Below are 12,961 nucleotides of genomic sequence, written 5' to 3' on the forward strand. Positions count from 1 at the left end.
GTTCGTGCGGATTTCCTCCACGTAAAATATTAAAAAAAAAAACTAGCCTAAGGACCCGCTATAAACCTTGGGATTTATTATAGCGAAGGCCCTCCAAAGAGACAAACAGTCTTTGTCTATCAGTATCTAAGTCGACCACCTACTACGGGAACACACGAGAAATCTGCATTCTCTCACGTACGACGCTTCCCGCTAGCAACATCTTCTCAAGGGCAGCTAGCATCCTTTTCCAACGACCAACGCGAATTAGCCAATAAACATTAACGTACATGTCCCTCACCTCCGAACCAAGGCTTTTCTCAACGAGTCCGATGTCCTCGCATCCTTAGACACATCCCAACACAGTTTTCCTTCGCAGCAGCATCGTGGCGGAAAGTCAGTCTGTTACAGGGAGTAAACACACAACGGTCGTTACATTTACACGGTTCGAGTCGAATAATTACCTAAGCCCTCGACATCTCGTGCAATCATCGTCCGCACTCGTAGCGCATCTCGAATCATAGCTATCCGAGCTCTAACTCGTAACCGCGCATCCGCGAACCGAATATAACCGCGAGTCTTGCGTCAAGTGTATTCATCGACATTACAGTGAATAAACATTTATTGTTGAATACATCTGAGTTTTCCTTCCGAACCTATCACGACATATCACCTCAACTACTTAATTTGACAATATGCTAATATTTCTACAATAAATTCCTTTCAATTTTCCGGCGAAGGAAATTTAAATAGATAATAAAATTTCTGAGTTATTGGAAAAGTAGATAGTACGGTAATATTTTATAAAACCACACATTCGAGATCTTAAAAAGAAATCATGTTCCACAATTTGTTTCTTCTATCCGTTTTGAATTATTCTAACACGAAGTAACTAAGAAAAATATCTTCGAAAGTGAAAAGGTAAATCTAGATCAAATAAACTTCATATACTCTAATCAATTTTATTAGTAAATTATTTAACGATCAATAGATAATACAATAAGTATCAAAAGATGATATCCGTCGGTTGAATCGCTTTTTTAACTTTTACATTTACATGCGTTCACATCGTTTGTCGATTTATAAAAATTGGGGCACCAAATCAGATACGGTATTCGAGAGTGAAATTCATTTCCACAGCACGTAGAAGGCAGGTTTCGCCGACATAAAGTGGAATTACATTATGCAGCCAGCATCGCATTTGCATAAGTTCGATCAACGATCATCGTGCGTGTCGAATGTTCGTTCACGACTGAGAACGATATAATTCGAACAAAATGAAAAGTTTAATTTTCGAATGATTCACGTAAATTGAAGGAACTTGTGAAATCTTTGTGCATTACGTATAATGCAATCAATTTTTTATTAATTTATTTCGTATGTTTGCAATTTGATTATCTATCGTATATTTAAAATTCATTCCCTTTAATTACTTTTCTCCCTGGTAAAATATCAGCTGAAAATGGTAATTCTCTGTTTAGTGTAATTAATATTTATGGATAAAAGAAACCAGAAAGTAGATTTTTCTTAATTTATACCAGCGAAATTTTTATCCATTTAAATTATATTGTAATCTGCACGTCTACAATAAAACCAAGTCAAATTTCATTACTCCATTTAGGTATTATGTGCAGCGTTACACGTTACACCGTGTATATTTATGTTTTTATACAAATTCCTATATTTTCTTTAATTTGCACAGGAGCTTCTTTTTATAAAGTATATTCATAATTTTCCGACAAAATTTGGTAAAAAACTAATTTTAATCCTTTGTTTCAATCCTTTGTTATAGTAATTTTAATTTATTCCTAGGCTTTGTCTTCACAAGCTATAATAAAATTCCTTTAGTAACAATGGGGAATTTTTAAGTAGATGAGACACTGTTTTGCGTAAAATAAATTTTGATCGATCCTATTTAAAGGATTGGGAAATTTTAATAAATAATAGCTAGCAAAGCAATTAAACTCTCATCCGATGTCGAGCAAATTGTCTTTGCTTCAAGAACCGAGTTTCGGAATTTATTGAAGTGCAATTAAGTTAAAAGCGACAAAGAAGGAGGAGTTACGTCAACATCATTTGTAATCTCCGATTGCTCCGTTCTTGTGGCAATAAAATGCAATAAAATACTCGAAATTATTGATAAATACGCTTTTATTAAATTTGTTAAAATGAAATGAGCGATTAATGGTTTCGTTAACGAAGCTGTGTTCCAAGTACATAAGTTGAAATACACATCAGAAATAAATTGAAATAATTCGAGATAACAGTTTAAATAATTACATATAATTAAATATCAACATCTTTAAACGTGCGATTGCAATTATAAAATATATTATTTTTATCTATGCTTTTAATAAGTAAAACCTTTTTAATAGGAATCACTAACATAATCTAATAAATCATCTATACCCTATTCCTTAGTTTCTGTCCTAAATGAAGCACCTGCATACATTTATAATTGAGCTTGAAAGATTTATTCATCTAACATTTTGTTTCATTTGTCTAAAAAATAAAATTTTTGTCAAATACATATGATTAGAAGAAAATGGTTAACATTATAAAAAGTAAGTTATTTAAATAAAGTAACATTCATTCAAACGAGATACAAATATTTCAATTATTCATTCAAGGACTATAACCATACGGAGAGATAGAATCGATTGATCGAATTTATTCGAGCGGAAATTGCGGTGAAATCTCTCGCTTTAACCAATTAAACTATCTAGACTGTCGACAAATTGTTTCTCTCTAAACCTAATATCCGAAATGGCTACCACTTGTAAATTATACGGTCTGGCAAATGTGGTTTCCTTTGGTTGTACGTAATAATTTTCAAAGTTCGATAAATATGAAATATCATGTAGGTATAAATAAATATATTTAATCGATCAATTCGCATGAAGAAGTGAAATACTTTAGCCCTCTTATAAGTTTCTTTCCAAATTTAGAAAGAAATAATATCGACATTTGTACTAATGAAAGAAAATAAAAAATTATAAGAAAAAATAAACAAGTTTCAACTTGAATTGAGAAAAACTAAAGTCTAAAAACTCGATATATCAACTTTTAACATATTTCTATCAAATTCGACTATATAATTCTATTATATAAACATTTTATAATTTACACAATATAGCATACATTCTAAAAAGACATTTGGATGTGACGAACAATTAGATTGTGATACAAATTCTTTAAAGCTGTATTTTTAAATCTGTCTAAAAGAAAGAAAAAGGGGGATACCCTTAAATTTATCCCAGCGTACACGCACCATTGATTTCGCATCAGCGAAGAAAATAATCTTATACTCGACATAATTCCACGTTTTATCCTGAATCTCTAGAAAAGACCCACTTGGGGGATATCATTAACGCAATAAGTTATCCCAGATTAAAGGAGTCATCTCGAACAAGTTCGCTCCTTATCGAACAATCGGCACAGTGTAAGCTGCGTCGTAATCAGTCTTTAACGTGCTTTCGATGAGGTTGCGTGAATCAATAGGTGATTTTGAGTCTCTGAAACGACTAAGAAGCACATTTCTCACGCGATTAAATGCTCGTTCCACTCGTGACACGTTCAATTCCAAAATCCTCTCAGTAACAGCTTCATAAAAATTGTACAATTTAAGTTTCGTTTGTTACAGCACATTGAACTAGAGTACAGAAACAAAAAGAAGAATATAATTTTTCTTTTTGTGGTCGAACATTATCTTGTCTCTGGTCTTCAATTTTTATTTTGTTGTATATTCCTGCTTTCTTTAGTTTTTACGAATAGTATATATTAAAAGAATTTTGATGATGAATAACGAAGTTTCGTTAAGATTTTAAAATGAGGGAATTCCGATGGGGAAGAACCTCGATCGATATATATATTTTATACATTAAGTATGGAAAGAATTAAGCAGATAAAACTGAGATTCAAAAGATAAAAACCTTATTAAGAAACCTGTTATGGAAACAAATCTTTTTATGTCGTATTCTAATAATCTTTTTATAATTGAATTAATGGTCCCTTATTGTGATTATATTGAAAATTCTTAAATAAATCAAAAACTATTTAATCTACAAAGTACTTTCAGAAGTCTAAATATAAGTCTAAATGCAGGTAATATATAATTCTTAATATTATTTGTTATGCTGTCCAGTGTTAGAGCTTTATTCGGTTTTAGTTTCCTTAGGCTTACGTTTTGTTTTTCTTGTTGAATATCTTAATCCATATGCGTGTGCCAGGGCGTCAAATATAGATAACACAACTCTCAATAACTCTCAACCTTCTTACATGTACTACATAATCGTTATTAAATTTGTTCAATAAAATGATTAAATAGAAAATACAGACAATATATCCCAAAAGTTGTTCTTAGATAAAAGATTATGAAAATGACCAAAGTACCATTACGTTAACTTTAATACACAAATTAATTTCCTTTAAATTACAATTTTAAAACATTCCAGATTAACCATCTTCCAGTACCAACAACCTATCGTGACTCTGCACAAAACCAATCGGTCTAAAATCTCTCTCGAGCTTTCAAATCAGGACTCTTCCGTATTCCTCCGAGACCAAGGAATTCCGGCAGAAATTTTGACAAATACCGCAAACCAGCTACAGACACGCTAACACACGCACACGCACACGCGCTCGTACATATATACATATGAAATCTATAAGAGAAATGGGGTCGATGTGTCAACGTGGAACCGCGGGGCTAACCCTCCGGCGACAGATGTCAAGGAATCGAGAAATTACGATGGTTGGCGAGTAAAAGCTCGCTGGCGGAGGGTGTGAATGTCACGTAACCGGCAGAGACAGCAGGAAAAAGAGAAACAATGGGAACTCGAGCGTGAAGTTACCGCAGAGACGAGTAAGAACAGCAGCAACCGGAAGAGATGTACACTTGCATTAATATTTATTCTATGCGCGCCTTTGGCCGGGACCGTGCCATTTTGTTCTCCATCGTACACCTTCAGGTGTTTGTTCGATGAAAACCGCCTTCAAGGCACGTAACGGAATTGAAGATTCGTTTGGCGTACTATTACGCTTGTTCCGTTTCCATTGGTCGCATCATAAGCGTTTAAAATTGTTGTCAAGGAACTTAGAAATTTGAGTGTAAGTTTAGGCTTCTTGTTAATTAGATTTTTCCCTGTAAATTTGATTTTAAGTTTTAGGCAATTTGGGGGGAAAATGTTATATTTTTTATATCTTTCTCTTTTTTTTATTAATGATTCTAGATAGATGATATTTAGGATCATTTGAATCTAATTGTTATTTAAGAGGATAACTTTGTTGCACTTGAGATTTGTAACGATATCCAGAATATTTTTTAATGCAAGAAATAGCTTTTCTTTCTTAGAAAAGAGACTAAATCTCTATGGATATACATAAGCTTTTATTACATCTCGTGTGCCTAAAAGCACAAAGTTGAAGGCTCGGGCTAAAGGGGATTTGTCCTTTTGTATTTTCAAAGCTAAAGGAATAAGAAGGAATTATTATTCGATAGAAATTAATTCTGGCTGAAAATTTCCATAAGTTCTGCAAAATATTTGAAACCATTACCATTTAAACATTCATTACATCAAGCTTCTCAATACCACGATATTGTATCACATTCAGACTATTACTACAAAATTATATTCAGAGCATGAATATGTCTCATGTTGTTGCATGGAAAAAAATGTAGCACAATTAATAGCAAATGTAATTGAAGAACTAAAAAAAATCCTCGGTAACCCATTTCCTTAAACTCTATTTAACGTTCAGGGGCAAAAAAGCATAAACATTGCACAAAAAATCCAATTTCTCCAGATTCACCCTCCGATTCCTCGTTCACGTGTGCGTCACTGTTACCTCTCTTCTCTAATCAGAATTCAATTGCCAAGAAAATATTTATCCGTTAAGTACAAACAGGCGCTGTTCAAACACTTTTTAACCTATAGCGTCTTTTTTCCGCGCCAGCGTCGCTCATCTGGCGCACGCGGAAATTCACGCGCTCTTACAATCGTTTGGCGTGAGAAAATGTTTCCGAAAAATTTTACCATTCCCTTTGATCCCGTCGTCGGTCTTTGGCTGCATCCAGTATTTCTCTTTCTCTTTCCTTCTTTGATTATCCGCGTGGTAGAACCCGTCGACGACGGACAAGATTGGCCGGTGGCAAAGGCCGTGTCGAGCCGCTAAACTACGTGTCAGAAAGGAAAAGGAGGCGAATTTAAGCCCCGAAGGTATGGCCGAGTTTACAAATATGTGTTGCCTGCCGCGGTGTCGTGGCGGTTCTCCGGATCTTCCTGTAAACTTCGTTATTCCCTTTGCAACACCCTTCATCCCTGCTTCCGTGATTCCTGCAGTGCTGGTACACATGTGCGATCCTACCAGAAATTACGGAGCGTATCGCTGATGCAGCATCGCAACAGGCGATGCTTGGTGGACGCTCGTTTGCCAACGAGGGAACCTATTCGAAAAGTGGGTCGCGTTAAAGGACGCCTCGAAAAGCTAATGCAAGCAGATTGGATGTATTTAATGATGATTCGATAATAGTACAGTAGCTAACTGGACAAATAGTGTACACTTGGCAACGTTGATTTGAAGTAACCTGCCTGGGGTCAAGGTATAGAGTTAAATTATTTAGCAAGTTTGAAAATTAACCTTGGGGTTAGATATTAATAATGTTATTGTGATTTTTATTAGAGATGCATCGATTAATGATCGACTAGTTGAGTACGTGATCACCTTTGTAGTCGACGTTTAGTCGGCAAAAAAGGCCGATTGATCGGCCTGAAATTTTTAGTATTAGCGATAACTTGATACGGCTTAGAAATAAAAATACAATGTTCTTTTTTTACTGCCATTAGTATAATTTTAATATTTTTTAATGAGTAGTATATTTACTTACTTATATCTGTAAGTACATATTTGTATGTAATATTATTATTACATAAAGAATTACATACAATAATTAGTATTTATTGAAATAAACTAAATAAGCACCAGTGAACTAGGAACTTTGGTCATTATTTCTTACTTTTATCGTAACAAAAAACTCTCTAAAACAAAGAAAGGAAATGTAATAAAATAAATATGGCAAGCAATGTTAAAAATGTGTTCTTTATATGTGTTCGTAATATTGTATAATCACAAATTGTTTTGTAGCGGTGTTCGAAAATGTTTGCAAAGACGACTAGTCGGTTAATCGGCCAAAACTCTAGTCGGTACATCCCTAATTTTTATAATGAATAATAATGTAATTATGAAAGATCTTTTTTTTCTATTTATTTGTTGAAATTACAATCAATTCTCGCGTTGAGAAATTATGAAAGATGATTTTCAGTCCTTAATTAGTAGGATTAGATCGTAGATAATGAGAGAAGTTTGGTTTAGATTTACGTTGTTTAATTTTAGTTTTCATTTTTATTTTATATTTTATACATGTGTACGTTTTACCTAATATGAAGTACTGTAAAATTAAGTAACTGAAATCAAACTCTTGTGTATCGCTAAAGAAAATATATAATTTTCAGAAAAATTTTAGTTAAAATATAAAAGTACGTAAAAATGGCAAAGAAAACACCTGTCGGCCATCCGAAGCTTTAAAATCTCGCAGATTCATATAACAGCAGACGTAAATATCACGAGTTTCCTTCATACAATATAGTGGCGTGTGTCTGAGAGGGCACGAGAGCGGTCCAAATATCGTTAAAATAAATCTAAATATAAGAGGTAAGGAGCAAGGGGAAAGACAAGAGGACGAAGTATGTCCAACAGACGCCGACAATAACTGCGAATGAACTTCCTTGCTTCACGGTCCGAGTGTTCCTTCCGGGTTACATCGTATCGGGTTACGTCGTCTTCCAGACTGACCATCAAATTTTACGAGGATGCCCCCTTCCTGGACCAAGTCAAAGCTAGAGAAAGTTATGTAAGCACGAAAAAGGAAACAGAATCTGTACAATTTCATGTCCATGTGGCTCGAGCTAGTAACGTTCGAAAATGTTTCTTCGTCGATTTTCCAATTCCATTGGTCGACATGATTGGAGTTCGACATCGACTTCGAAATATGAAGATTTTCGTACTGAATCGTAAATTACTTCCGTCGATTTTCAAATTTCGTTCATGTACTTGCTATATTGAAAAATTTTTCCTTTTTTACTTTTTGAATTTGTGAAACTTCCTTCGTCGACCTCCAGCTTTCCAGAATATCATTTGTTAATTCGTACTATCAAATAAATGCAATTTCTGCAGTTGAGAAATCTGTTCCCTTGATATTTGTGAATGATTAACTGCTTAAATTTGGAAGGTTCGTAGAAAGTTAATTCGTTAATTCATAAATTCCAGGGACTTCTCTTACCGATCTACGAGCATCGAGAATTTTTCTTGCCGATTTACAAATTTTCAAACTTACCATAATCATCCTATAAATTTTTTGCTCTATACCATAGGCTTTTTGAGAGCGAGATATTTTGTAAATTAATTACAATAAAAAAAAAAGAAGAAAATTATGTATAGAACTGAAATCAATGTTCATCTATCTTTTTTAAGTCACTTCTCGATTCTGAGTTATACAAAATGGATAAAAATTACCTGACCGTAATATAACGCATTAAACTTACAAATCCCAGTTTTTCATCGCGCTAATCGAATTCATGTTTACCACTCAAACTTCTATTCCACAATGAGGTTTATCATGAGCTTATTCAGCATCTAAAATTAACTATGTAACGACAAACACTAACATCAAAGTAGATACTCAAGGTTAAATTTAAATATTTTCGATTCATAAATCTTTCGAATTGTCACATCCAAAAACGCGAAGTGCGAGGATCGTGAATCTTTCTCAAATACTTTGATTCTGTGAAAGCTCTTAATCCTCCTAGCGAAGTCCTCTCGAGGAACCGACAACAGCGTTTCCGGTGGCCGGTAAAAAACGCGGAAAGGACAGCCATCAGCTCCGTTTCTCGTTTCGGTAAAATATTTACGTTGTTAAAGGACTGCTAGCCGCCTTCGTCCCGCGCGGCCTCTGCTCCGGAAAAACGGGCTTCGCTATTATGGTCGCGATACCGAATTAAAATGCTAATTCACGGCATTAATTTCCATCTATCACGGGCCAGCTTGTCTTCTCACGGCCGGACTAGTAATTTTAAATGTTTTTAGCTTTCGCACCAGGCGGTAGCGACACGTTCGTTTTACATAAATCTATGGGAGAAGGGTTTTGTGACACGAACCGAGTGCTCTGGAACTTTTGTCAACACTTGTCAATTTTTGTCAAGCGTGGTTTGGATGCTTCAACGAGAAGGGGAAAGGTTAGTATATCATGGTCTATGAATAATATTGTTGTAATCGTTTTATAATTAATGTTATTTCTGATTTTGTATATATTTTCTTGAAGTTTCAATATAAAATAAAAAATTACATGTGATTTTAACGTAGAAATGATAGAGACTAATAAATTAGAAAATAATGGTTACCGGACGAAATAGAACAAGATAAGTGAAAATTATTGTTTTGTCCATCCTATTCTCTAGTCTTGATACGAACAAATTTTTAGTTATCACGGTCACTATGTGACCGAAGTGCTATGTGGGGCAAGAGATTCAACGTAATGAAGAATCTGAAAGAAGATATCACAATTTTGCAAAAGAACAATTAGGAGAATTGTTATTGTATGAAGTTAGATAATTATAGATAACATGTTATTTATAAATTATTTATAATTTATTATAAATTATTTATATAAATTAATTATAAATTGATATGATAAGTTACACTTCCTAGCATATTAAAATTAAATATGTAAACATGATATTACACTGGTATTTCTAAAGTTAATAATAACATTAACAGTGTTGTACAGTTTTGCGAAAATAATATTCCGTGCACAAACTTTCGATTGAAATTCCAATTTCGTAGAATTGCGGTAAGGGCATAAAAGGACAGAAATAAAAGTGCAAATTCCTCGTGTGTTAAAGAGTTGCGCAGGTGGAATTCTGAAAGGTTGTTTTTAAAATACTTTTCGTGGGGGTTGCGCAAAAGAATGTTTAAAGTGGATACATTCTATTCTTCCCTTAGGTAGCATCCAAATATTTAGGTTACTCTTTTGATGGTCTTGTGAATGCACTAAAACGCCAGGATTTCCGCGTTTTCATTCACTGCGACGACTTAACAGGTCATAATATTATGGCGGGATTTAGTTTTAAAAGTCTTGAGTGGTTAAGCACAGGTAGAATGCAGTTTTCAAGATTATCTTGCTATGTTCCGAGATAAGTGGTGGAAAACGCGTTCGTAATTCAAAGAGCTGCCACAAAGGCTGCTTATTTACTCTTGTCGAGTACACTTTCGTTTCGTCCGGTTTTACTCGATGTGATACTTTTGCTCGAAATACTATTTGCTGGTGCTCGGATGTATCTAAAAGATAATAAATTTGAAGAGTCGTAAAAATTAGGAAACTATGATCGGCATTTAAGAGATTTGTAATAAAGTATATTCGAAACTATTTATTAGTATTATTAGTATTTTCCAATATATTATTGTTAGACTTAATAATTCTTAATATTTTTTATAGCCTCATATGTTCTCAAAAATATGTATTGTTAGTTATGTAAAAAAAAAGAAAAAAAAAATATAAAGAATAAAATATATGAAAACTGATTTGTCTTTTTTTGGTTGACGTATGAATTGGCTGATAAATTAAGATAATAATAAATAATCTTTAGAATAAAAAGGAAAATAAATAAATAGAAAAATATTGTACCAAAGAAATGTATAAAAAATTCCAAAATGTAGTTGCGAACGAAAAACTGGACAGCGATACTAAATTATATTGGTCTTACTTCAAAGTAGATTCAAATGCAACTTTAATTAAAAAGATTTTTATTGCCTCTATCAGTATCTTCATTGAATAACTTCGATTTCAATATAATAACCTCGAATAAAATAACCCAGATTTCTTTCCTCTTTTTCCCCACGAAATTATTACAATCTATTATGCTCAATCGCTGGAATCCAGAACATTTTTCCCAAATTCGTTAGCTGACGAAGGTACGAGAAATTCGAAATACGTAACTGGCATTTTAACGAATGTACGTCATAACGAAACGAATCGAGAGTGGAACGAATCGATTCCTCGATTTTGCATCAAAAGACTGCGAATAGAATTGAACGAAATGCCCGATTACCCTCTTTAAAGTTGCTTGTCACGGTGCATGCATTTTAATGAAGGGCGGATGCCGGATTAGTTTCGTTTCCGGTGGGCTGCGATCGATTTTTTTCTCGTTCACCTCACGCAACTCGCATGCTCGCATTAAACCTCGTCGCAAGAGGGAATGAGAGAGGGATATGTGTTTACAATGTAGCCACCTGTTGGATACGAAACTTGTCGTTCTGTAGAACTTTTTCTTTTTGAATCTCGTTTAAGAAGATAATTCTTTTTTTGTTATCTTTTCACATCGATCATATTTATGTGTATATGTTACCAGTTTTTACTAGCTATGAGTTATATGGGACGCAATACTTGTTTGTTAATTTTTAGCGAAGTGTGATGAAAAATTTAATTTAACGAATAACTAAAATTTTCTTTAGTATATTATTAAATATATTTAATAAATAATTATTTATCTAGCAAATTCATTCGTTTACTAGAGACTACGATCTTTGCCTTAAAACCTCACATTAAAGGTATGCTTAAATCTTCTTAATTAAAAAAAACTCAGTTTTAATGAATGTTTTATCAGGAAATAAATTAGTTCTTATCATAATTCCTTTCAATAGGAATTCAAATATTTTACTTCATTATTAGCAAGTTAATCGTTCTTACGGTTCGGTTGCTCTGTGAAGTATACCGGGAAGTTATAGTCAAGAAGAATTTCCAACAAACCGTCTAGTTCAATTGCTCATTGAACCGTTCGTCCAATTAATTACGAAGCACGAAAACACCAACTTTTGAATACTTCATGGGGTAAGAAAAGTACCGACAGAATGCCTATGCCGTTATAATAGATCCGAACTATACTAATAAATTTCATAGAAATTCTTTAATAACCCTCTGCCTTTCTATAATATTATAAAAGTGCAGAGCTATGATGAACTATATAAGTAAATCACATAATTTCAAACTTCCAATAAATGGACTTACAATAGCAGGGGTCGTGGAAAATGTTAGCTCGTAATATATGATCATCTTCCTTGGTTGACATTGTGGTGGACGGTGAGACGTGTTGGTTAAATTAATAACGAGACGAGTTAATTCAATTAACTATATTATAAATATCTGTATATTTTAAAATGTAGAATACAAAGTTAATCTCAAGCGTTGCTCGCTTGATGACATTCGTTATAAGATTGCGCGATACTGCGGTACTGATACTAATTGTTATGCTGATTCGCTCGACTGACTGATTGACTGACTGATTGACTTGACTCGATTGATATTCATTCGCACAACTGACTGTGTCTGGAGGATGTCACGTAAAATGGATACTTGGGTTGCGAGAGAAAAGAAAGCTGAGTCGTAGCCCAACTATTAATTCTCTTTTATCGAACTTTATTATGACTTTGGCACTTACAGTAGAATAACGTTGAACAGAGAAAGGGGTGTTGTACAAGAACAACAACTAGAAGGAAAACTCCCCGGGCTGGGTGAAGTCTCGGCTTATATACACCCTGGTTTTGGGGATGTTGGGGGGTTTGGTGTGGATTCCAAGGAGTCCGAAAGTCGGGGTTGGGGCCTTATCTCTGATGGGGACTAAGATGCGTCGCGGCGTTGGCGTCCGACAGTCGGGAGTCGATGTCTTTTCTCTGAGAGGTAATTGGTGTCACATACCCCCCTCTTTAGATGGATTTTGGTCCTCCAAAATCTTAGTGTTTCTTCAGCATCCACGGATGTAGCATCGACGGATGAAATTTGGCCCTGGGCGGTGTCAATAGTTCGAAACTAACTTTTGGTTCGCTTCCAGGTTGTACAGGTAGCATCGGCGTGTAAATGTTTATAGGGGCGGAA

This window comes from Bombus impatiens, unplaced genomic scaffold (assembly GCF_000188095.3).
Source record: "Bombus impatiens unplaced genomic scaffold, BIMP_2.2 scf_0341, whole genome shotgun sequence".
NCBI classification, from domain to species: Eukaryota; Metazoa; Arthropoda; class Insecta; order Hymenoptera; family Apidae; genus Bombus; species Bombus impatiens.